The following is a 10,843-nucleotide window of genomic DNA, read 5'->3' on the forward strand; positions in this document are numbered from 1 at the left end:
ATGTTTATTGTGTTGCTGCTTTCTTCCACTCGTCATTCTGCCTGGGCGGAGCTCAGGCCCACGCACCTGTCTGCAATTACGCTGCAACGTGTCCTGTCTGTATGGAGACTGAGAGCTGCCAGAGTAATAATGTAGATACAGGCCTCTTTCTCCTTCTGCTGCTGTTCATGCTTTTATTCCATTGATGTTGCTATCATTTGTAAATATATTTATTTGCTCTTATTTTATCAATTTACTGTCGTTCATGTATTTAATCTTCTTTGTATTTAAATATGATTTTTTTTAAGTAATGCCGCGAGATGGACAGTTAAATAAAGGTTTCATTGAATTAAAAAAAAAGATTTAAAGATGACTGGTGGCGGAAGCAGAGCACAGACTGTCTGTGAGAATCTATCGCCATCGTGTGGTGCAGAGATATATTGCCATTGAATTTAGACAACGAAAGCTTGGCTCACAGAGCAGCTGCAACACGAACAAAAAACATTAAATAGCAACATGATATATTATATTATATTATATTATATTATATTATATTATATTATATTATATTATATTTATAGCTGTCGAAATTAACGCGTTAATTGCGATAATTAAATTTTGGAATTAATTACGTTAGAATATTTAACTATTTAGCGCAACACGCAGATAAGTCGCTCCCATAATTCCACTTGATTTGTTTACCGCGCCACTGAAAATGGAGAAGCAGGAAGCGGATGGCCTTCTGGATGGGGAATTTAAATACAAGAAGAACATAGATGGGACAATAAACAAACGCGTTGTAATTTGCACTCACTGTAGTAAAGAGTTTCAATTTCACCGTTCAAATTCGACCTTAAAATACCACCTTAATGCCAAACACGCGTTTGTCGGGGCAGCAGCTTCACCCGGCCTGCGTCAGACCACTCTTAGTGAACGCAGGCCACTCGGTAAGTCTTCTTTGGACAAACTGACCGACAATATAGCCAAATGGATAGCAAAGGACTGCAGACCGCTAAGCATTGTGGAGGACAAGGGCTTTGCGGATGTTTTAAAGGTTGCATCTCAGGACGCGTCCTACAAGCCCCCAGCGAGAAGCACAATAACAATTCGAATCCACGAACTGTATGAAACGGAGAAAAAGAAAAAAGAAGAGGCTTTAGTTCACACAGAATGCGTGGCTCTGACAGGAGACCACTGGACATCATTGAGTAATGACAATTACCTGGGAGTTACTGCGCATTTAATCACTGAAGCCTGGGGTCTGACATCCTTTGCGCTGACTATAATGAAAACGGAAGAGCGGCACTTTGCGGAGGCTTGTGCAGAGCAGTTCCAGACTGTTGCTCGCAGGTGGAGAATTGAGGAGAAGGTGACAACAGTAGGCACGGACAGTGCGCGCAATATGATCGCCGCGGCTCGCATCATGCCATTCAATCACATGCCGTGTACCGCGCACATTCTACAGAGATGCATCACAGTGAGTCTCGCAGACAGTGGCTTTGTCACTGCGCTGGCCAAATGCCGCAAAATTGTTGGCCATTTTAAGCACAGCCCAGCAAACACAGCAGAGCTGAACGCAGAGCAGGTGTCACTGGGGCGCAAGCAGGAGCCGTTGGCCCAGGACGTGCCTACGCGCTGGAACTCCACGCTGGAGATGGTGAAGCGCTTGATCCGCAACCAAACTGCAGTAACCGCTGAAGGAAATTGCCTTCCCGGGTTTCCTCCGTGGCGTGAGCGATAAGCAGAGTTCTGTCCTTTCCTTCTAAGATTCCTAATTATTTAAAGTAACACTCAGGTATGCCATTCAGCTGGGTTAGTTACGACGTCGGGAGCAGCTTGGGAGAACAAGGAAACACAGACTGCTTCAGGTTGTCTTCCCAAATCGACTCAAAGGTTTATTTGATACACAGCAGTTTATATAGATGAAAAAAAAGGTTCGTGTGTCAGCTTTCCCAGTTCAAACCGGTACAGACCAAATAAGGAAACGTCTTCCTGCCTTGTGAACAAAGAAGTATCCTGTGTGTAGTTTATCAGCTCAGCTACAATTTATGATCATCCCAGCAAAATACACTCCTAGACATAAAATACAGAGTTCTTTCATTAGTGAATTCTGAAACAAACCACCTAGCCTTTAACGAGCCTTTTCCAGGAGATAAAGAAAAAGGGAGGATGGGAGTAAGGAAGTGGTCTCATCTCTGTGGTGTTTTCGACCTTGAGGTACCAGCTTGTGAGTCCTACACATTAATTCTTGGGTCACATAGAAAGAGAAAAACAACTAGTAGTTGGGCCTTATTGAGTAACAGTTTTCCTGTATAAAACAATATCCTGTAAATGCTACTATGGTATCAAAATACCTAACAGTTCCCCTCTTTTATTATTTTTAAAAATAATAACTCAAATAGAAAGGAAAAATCACAAATGTAATAACATAATATAAAAAGCAAATCATAAAATGTAATAGTTCACAACCTAATGTTCAATATACACATCAGGAACATCATTGGTAACATCTGACACATAATCTGGGTCAATTTGTGCCAATTGCAAATACATTGAAGTAGCTGTACTAGTAGCTATACGGGTTATCATTGAACGTACACAGGGTACCACACAACAGACAATAATCATCAAAAACATGCTGCAACGGTTACAAAGGCTACAATTAGTTCCTTCCATCTTCCAAACGTGTCCTGTAGCCACTTATGTAGCCACTGACCGTGACCTGTATTGGCAATTAGTTCTATCTGCAATGCTTCAAGTTTATTCATAGCTTGTGTGAATGAACCGTTAGGAGCGGTATTATTGGGAATGAAAGTACAGCATACATCAACGGTTACTAGACCACAGGTACCGGTCCAATTAACAGGTAAAGCTAATCTAAGGGTATTATTGCACAACCAATAAGCATGTGGGATTGGTCTGGTCAGGCGCGTGACCATGTGTGATTTAACTAACTCCCCCCAGTCAGTATCATTTAAGACACCGTCTGGGGGAACAATGATCGATTCTCTGCTCGAACTTTCACTGTGTGTGTGTTCCTCCAGATATGATACAACTTCAGCCACAGAGACAGCTAGCCATGTCTCATTACAGCGTGCACCTGGGGAGTCAGAGAAGAATGTATAGTTATCCTTTGTATAATCTATGTGTGTGTCTGGGCCAGTTAACTTTAGTCTGCGCAGACATATCATACTAGTATTAAAATGGAGAGGGATCTGTCCTAAGGGCAGTGAGGGCTTTAACCTATTCTTAGGGCGTTTCATTGGGGCGCAGGTCCCTGCGGTGTCATTAGATAACTTCAATAATTCGCCTAATGGAGTCTCAGGGTTAGTTCGTGTGTGTGTGTGTCTAATTAGGCAGTCGAGAGGGCTCAGAGTCAACTGTAAAGTGTCTTTAAAGAGAGCATTATTTCCGCTGATTTTCTCTAGTCCCTCAGTGAGGGGGAAACCGGATATGGGGTATCCTACTATTACCTGTTCTGGATTAGCCTTTGAACAGACATAACAGTTACTGTTTCCTAAATCACGAGCGGCTGTTCTGGCATTTTCATACCAGGCGTTAGCTCCTGTTCTAGAGGGTGCATAAAATGGTTTATTAGTGGCGTCTATGTTGCTATTTACTGATTTTAGGGAACGTGAGGAGTGCATTAAGTAGGTGTCTTGCAAAATGGAGCATGAGGTATAGTCAGCAAAATATGACCTGCAGAAATGTGAACATGGTTGCAGTTTACAATACAAAATAGCAAAGAGAAATCCTAAGGTTAATGCGATAGATATGATAAATAACCTAAATATATAAGAAAGTATATAAGAAAAACAGTTCTTCAGTCGTCTCCTGGCCTGGTCCCAGGTTCGAGAGACATTGAATAAGCGTCGTATGATGACAATGGGCATTTCATTTTCTCCATTATCAGGATGGAATGAGTCTGGCTTTATCAGGTTAGACATCATGTGGTACTTTTGGCTTTCTGTTCCTGCTGGATGTTTGAGTACCTTGTCGTTGTTCTTTCAGACGTTGTGTGTTAATCAGTGATTGCGTGTGTGCACTGGATCCGGGCGCTGGCTCGCCGGAGATGTCATCTACCCGTGTGTGTTTATTTGCTCTAGTTCCGGGCGCTGGCTCGCCGGAGATGTCGTCTGCTTGATCCGACGCCTGAGATGGTCCGATTGGGCTGGTCTTAACCCTGCTGGCATGAATCCACTGAGGTTGTCCGTCTGTGAGGATGCTGGTTCTTCGTCACTGCCAGTACAGTCTGGGGCTGGAACACGCGCGGCCTCCCAGAGAGTCCTTGGTTTTAGTGGCTTCTCCAACATGCGTCTCCTTGTCTCCACTGGTGGAACTGTGGAGGGGAAAGGCTGAGAGAGACAAACTTTCTGATAGTTATTATTCAGTTTTTCTATCAGGTTGTGAACATCAGTGGACAATGCAATATACATCACCTTCTACTAGCGGTGCCCCTCTGGAAGCTGACCATGGTGTTGGAAATAGTCTTATTTCAAATGGAGATAATTTGGTTACTGCAGATTGAGTCATTCCAATCTCACAGAGGACTTGAGGAAGTAATTTGACCCAGGTCATTAAAGTTTTAGCACACTTTTGAATTACTTCTAATGTGAATGAAGATCCTCTATCACTGTTAATCTGGTGAGGTATTCCGAATCTGGGTATTATTTCATTGCTCAACTTTTGACAGACTACTTCTGCAGTTTCTTTTGAGGTTGGATAAGCTTCTACTCATTTACTAAATTGATCCACTATTACCAGTAAGTACTTGATGCTTCCTTGCGCTGGCATATGTGTAAAATCAATTTGTAATGTATGAAATGGAAAATCTGGTTGTGGTAAATGCTGATGTTCTGCTTTTGATTTTCCTACATTGGTTCGTGCACATGTTAGACAGGTTGCTAATATGCTTTTTACTGCATGTCATGTTTTCTCAATTACAAATCTTGATTTTATTGCCCCTATTACCCCTCTTTGTCCGACATGACTCACACCGTGAAAATGTCGGACAAGGACTGGCATCAGGGAATATGGGAGGGCAATCAAACCCTTAAGATTTTGTATAAGCCATCTCTGTCATCTAAGGTACAGTCATTATTCTCCCAATAGGTGTAATCACATGCAGAGGCTCGCTCTTGTATGAATTTTAAATCAACATTTGTTCCTAAATAGTCTGGGAGTTTAAGTGGCAGCTGTAGGGGCACAGATAATACTTCCTGCGGAGGTGGGAGCTGTGATGCAGCTGCAGCCTTGGCTGTCACGTCTGCTAAGGCATTACCTGTTGCTTCGTCTGTGTCAGCTGTACTGTGTCCTTTCGTTTTTACAACTGCAACGGCCGATGGCAGCTGTATAGCCTGAAAAAGTCTTTGAACAAAATCACAATTTAGCAATTTATTTTCCATCAGCAGATCTAAATCCTCTCTGTCTCCACAATGTGCCAAAGTCATGCACAACGCCAAATGCATAGCGGCTGTCTGCGTAAATTGTCACATGCTTATCCAAATGTAGCTCACAGGCGCGTATTAAAGCCATGAGCTCTGCTTTTTGTGCTGAGTGAAATGGTAATGAGTGAGCCTCTAGTATGATGTCAGGCAATGTCACCACTGAATAGCCACAAAGAAATGAGTTGTCATTCGGCCTTGAACAGGACCCGTCCACATAAACCGTGGCTGAGTCTGAGATAGGTGTTTGCTCTAAATCTGGACGTGGTGCTGTGGATTCCTGTATACGTGTCATGCAGTCATGAACGTCAAGCCTGTCTGAGCCATCCTGTCGGTCAGAAGAACACAGCATAGGATCAATAAATGTGCTGGCGAATCAGGTGTGCTGCTCGCTTTTATAGTGAGATTTGCATATGTTGTTTAGTTATGTTTGCTACAATGGTCGTGACCTGGTGATTGGTGTGTAGAATAGTGTCATGTGAGAGTGTGAGCTTCCCGCAGTCCCTTATCATGATAGAGCAAGCTGCTACTGCCCTCAGGCAGGCCGGCATTCCTGAACAATTCAGGCAGCACCTTTGAGTGGCGGAGGTCAGCACTCCCTTTAATGCATTGAAAGAGACAGTCATTTCTGTGGATCACAGTATTCGAGGAGGCTTGTCTTTTTTGCAGCATTCACGCAGAATGTGGTCATGAAAAGAACAGTCTGGTATCCACTGTCTGCAATAGTTCACCATGCCTAAGAAGGACAACATTTCCTTCTGTGTAGTGGGACGAGGGACGGAGGTCACAGCTTTGACCCTGTCTGCAGTCATGGAACGTTTTCCGTGAGACAGTGTGAATCCCAAATATTGAACAGAAGTCTGACAGTACTGCATTTTCTTTGCTGATGCTTTGTGGCCAGTCTTTTGGAGGTGCTGGAGAAGCATGTGTGTAGCAGTTTGACACAATTCCTCACTCGGAGCACAGAGGAGGAGATCGTCCACATACTGGATCAGAGTACAGCCCTCAGGAGGAGTAAAGCTGTCCAGGGTAGCACGGATCACCATTGAGAAAGCAGCAGGGCTGTCTATCATGCCTTGAGGCAGACGAGTCCAAGTGTACTGCTTATTTCTATGTGTAAATGCAAATAACGGCTGTGTATCTACATGCACAGGCACTGAGAAAAAGGCAGAGCATAAATCCACCACGGTAAAATGTGTATGCAATGCATGTCAATATGCTGTGAACATCTGAAACGAGAGGTGGCAGAGGAATGTTGACTGCATTAATTTGCCTTAAGTCTTGTATGAAACGCCATACGCCAGGTTTGTTAGGCTTTGGCACAGGATTGACAGGAGTATTATATGGAGATACTGTAGGCTTTATTACTCCTGTAGTCAATAAATCTCCTATCATGACATCTAGGGCTGCGGCTTTTTCCGTGGAAATGGGATGCTGCTTGACATATACTGCTTGTTGTGTTTTAATAGGTGTACGTGATAAAGTGTACAGTCAATAAATCCTATATCATTCTCACTTTTAGACCACAATGTCATATTCTGGTATTCAGCTGGCAACGTAAGTGCAGAAATAGTACAGTGGATAGGGTAGGTTAGATCTATGTGACGACATATTTCGTAACCTATGTCTGAGTTATGTAACAAAATCACTGTTTGACCTTCACTTGTGTGAGCAGTTATCATGTTGTTGAACAGTGTGAGAGAAACAAAAGTGTGGCTCCCAGTCATGGGATTACCTGTTAGTGGCGTCTGTACACGTTTTTTTTGGCACAGTGTGTGACATAGAGTACCGGACAAAAAGGATGTTGAGTTCATTCTCTGCTGAGGGTCCAGCTGACACAGAGGATGTTCCTTCTCCATCATGTCGGTACATAGGGCAGAGAAAACATAAGCTGTTATCAGTGTCAGCAAACATTTCACCCTTTATGTTAAATTAAATACACAAATTCATTTTTGCTTTGGGTGTCTGCGGCTGCTGGAAAACTGAGCTAAATTTGCACCTCTAGCTTGTCCAACAGTGCATAAAGCGTTTTATGAATACTAGGATGGATTCATCAGGCTTCTGTTTACACATAGTTACTGCATTTAAGTCAATTTTGTCTCTGGACATTGTTAGCAGGAATTTCTTTAGATTCTTAAAGAAATCGGCGACTTTGTCATTATTTACCCTCCTTTTGTCCATAGCGGTAACATTTGATGCATCACGTCGCGGCATTCTATCATATATTTTCTACAGGACTTTTTAAGCAGACTACTTTTCTTATCACAAATGATATTCAACATTTCTACTGACCTGTTTTCTGGCGATAATCGTTCGGGATAAGGCTCCGAAAATAAATTAGAATGCATTGAACTTCTTAAGTTGTAAACAAAGTCAGTCACATAAGCACTCCCGCATGTTCTGGATACGTGATCATGGACGTCTTCACCGATTCGTGGACGTAGGTTACACGTAACCGGAAATGGGAGTTATACTGAGCCGTTATTTGAGACTTTATTTTGTATTTTATTAATTTTTGGTTTTACAGGTACTTTAGATTTTTTATCGGACCTGTCTGTGGTCTTTGAATAATTCTGACCCATGTTCAGTGATTTCCAGAGGGGTTTACACGCTAGGAGGATTTATGTTAGTATTTTCGCTGCGGCACAGCTGAGGTCACTTTAAATTTATTGCTAGCAATTTTTTGTTTGTGTGAGCAACTCTCACTTAGCGAGCAACTTCTCGCTTAACGAGCAACTTCTCGTAAAACAACAGGCAACTTCCTGTGTCTTTCTGCTTTTAATTTACTGCTTTTAACCCTTGTATGGTAATCGGGTCTGTGAGACCCGTTTTCAGTTTTCTTTCGTTTTTTTTTTTTTAACAAAATTAAATTTAATTATTTACTAGCTTTCTGTGAGTGAGCAACTTCTCACTTTTTAACGTACGTTTCAAGATAACAGGCAACTCCCTGTGTCACTCTTTGATGAGCAACTTCTCACTTAACGAGAAGTATTTAAGACAACAGGCAACTTTCTGTGTCACTTTTTCTGAGTGAGCAACTTCTCACTTTTTAACGTACGTTTAATTAAACAATTAATTATTATTATTATTATTATTTTTTAAACAAAATTAAAATATTCAAGACAACAGGCAACTTCCTGTGTCCACCAACACCACACAAGGGTTAATTTACTTTATTCGGGGACTGAGGAAGTCAGTCAGTGTATCTCTCTGGATCACTAAGTGAAACTTCGTCAGCATATCCCGTTTTTTTATGGATTCGGGGACTGAGGAAGTCAGTCAGTGTATCTCTCTGGATCACTAAGTGAAACTTCGTCAGCATATCCCGTTTTTTTTATGGATCGATCACTGAGAGAGGTATAATATGGTCTCTATATAAATATGAAAGACACATATTTACCTTCTGTCAGGATCCCACTTCTGACACCAAAATTGAAGGAAATTGCCTTCCCGGGTTTCCTCCGTGGCGTGAGCGATAAGCAGAGTTCTGTCCTTTCCTTCTAAGATTCCTAATTATTTAAAGTAACACTCAGGTATGCCATTCAGCTGGGTTAGTTACGACGTCGGGAGCAGCTTGGGAGAACAAGGAAACACAGACTGCTTCAGGTTGTCTTCCCAAATCGACTCAAAGGTTTATTTGATACACAGCAGTTTATATAGATGAAAAAAAAGGTTCGTGTGTCAGCTTTCCCAGTTCAAACCGGTACAGACCAAATAAGGAAACGTCTTCCTGCCTTGTGAACAAAGAAGTATCCTGTGTGTAGTTTATCAGCTCAGCTACAATTTATGATCATCCCAGCAAAATACACTCCTAGACATAAAATACAGAGTTCTTTCATTAGTGAATTCTGAAACAAACCACCTAGCCTTTAACGAGCCTTTTCCAGGAGATAAAGAAAAAGGGAGGATGGGAGTAAGGAAGTGGTCTCATCTCTGTGGTGTTTTCGACCTTGAGGTACCAGCTTGTGAGTCCTACACATTAATTCTTGGGTCACATAGAAAGAGAAAAACAACTAGTAGTTGGGCCTTATTGAGTAACAGTTTTCCTGTATAAAACAATATCCTGTAAATGCTACTATGGTATCAAAATACCTAACAACCGCGACTCTGGATAAACAAAAGCATAAACTTGTCCTCCTGACGCCTCCAGAGTGGGACAAACTCCAGAGACTGGAGACACTTCTAGAGCCCTGCAGGTGAGCCTGTCATTGTGACCATAATTGTAGGTTTAGATTAAATGTATCAAACATACATCTTAAATCAGTTTTGTTATTATGAAAATGTCTTATTTAAAAAATAAATGAAATCAAATATTTTATTAATATTACCTAGTATTAAAAAGCTTTTTTTAATTTGCTGTCTTATCTCTCTCTCTCTCTGTGTGTGTGTGTGTGTGTGTGTGTGTGTGTGTGTGTGTGTGTGTGTGTGTGTGTGTGTATTCCACTGCAGATATGTGACTGAACTGCTGGGAGGAGAGGCCTACGTCTCCTGCTCTGTAGTTCTACCAGCCTTCTGCCACCTGCGCCGTGTCATGGAAGTAACTGATGAGGACCCTGCATATGTGGTGAGGTTTAAAGAGAAGTTTAAGGAAGACCTTGCTTCCCGCCAGGAACATACCAACTATGCATGGCTCCAGATCGCAACTGCACTGGACCCACGTTTTAAAGACCTACGCAGTGTGCCCAAGACTGACAGAGAAGCAGTGTGGACCACACTGGCAGGCATGCTGCATGAAGACTCTCCTAGAAGATCACACACTGCAGAAGAAGGTCCAGCCAAGAAGACTGCAACCCCCCCCCCACTGTGCTTTGCCCTGATATCTGCAGTGTGAGGTTGGATCGCTCATTCTCATCCTCACACTGATGCCACTTATTTCGGTCTTTGTTTGACATAAAAGGGCATATTTGTCACTTTATTGCAACTATATTTGCACTCTTGAGCTCCTTCATTCACTGACTGATCATAAAGTTATTACTTGCGTTATGTATTCATCCGTTTGAACATAATTAATGAAGCCACATGTAATCACTAAAATTTGTATTTTGGGTACAATAAGAGAGTTTCAGATGGAATGCTGTTTTGTTTTGTTTAAATTTCACCAACTTGCTGATGCCCACGGTTGTGAGTGCGGCTTCTTGCTGTACATGGGTGGATGGTTGTAAATCACATCACAGATGCCAAAAACCTCTCAAACCAAGCCCCCTTGCCGGTGATGCTGTGCGCAACCTCGTGACGGAGTCAAGCATATTCAAAACACCCCCTCACCTCCCGTGTCAAACTCAAATGTCAGCCTATTTCATGTGTCACTTTTGGAGCAGTTGCCATCCCGACGAGCCATGGAGAAGTTCGTGTTTGTGTTATTTTACTTATTTGGTGTTCTGGTGTGTTTGGGCACCGGTCAGCACCATCGTGTTGAGCAC

The 10,843-nt window shown here is 42.3% G+C and overlaps 1 long non-coding RNA gene across 1 annotated transcript; it reads right to left on the bottom strand.

Annotated features, from left to right (window-relative positions):
- Positions 1-1,848: 1,848 nt before the first annotated feature.
- On the bottom strand, positions 1,849-9,512 carry LOC146575207 (uncharacterized). Its single transcript, XR_014892077.1, has 2 exons — positions 7,716-9,512; positions 1,849-4,334 (listed from the first exon to the last, which is right to left on the bottom strand). It is a non-coding gene; the product is annotated as an uncharacterized LOC146575207 (long non-coding RNA).
- Between the last annotated feature and the right edge of the window lie 1,331 nt (positions 9,513-10,843).

The sequence above is a fragment of the Mchenga conophoros genome, linkage group LG4 (genome assembly GCF_057382185.1).
Source record: "Mchenga conophoros isolate Kocher_MC1m ecotype Shallow Benthic linkage group LG4, M_conophoros_male_GT1.1, whole genome shotgun sequence".
Taxonomy (NCBI): Eukaryota; Metazoa; Chordata; class Actinopteri; order Cichliformes; family Cichlidae; genus Mchenga; species Mchenga conophoros.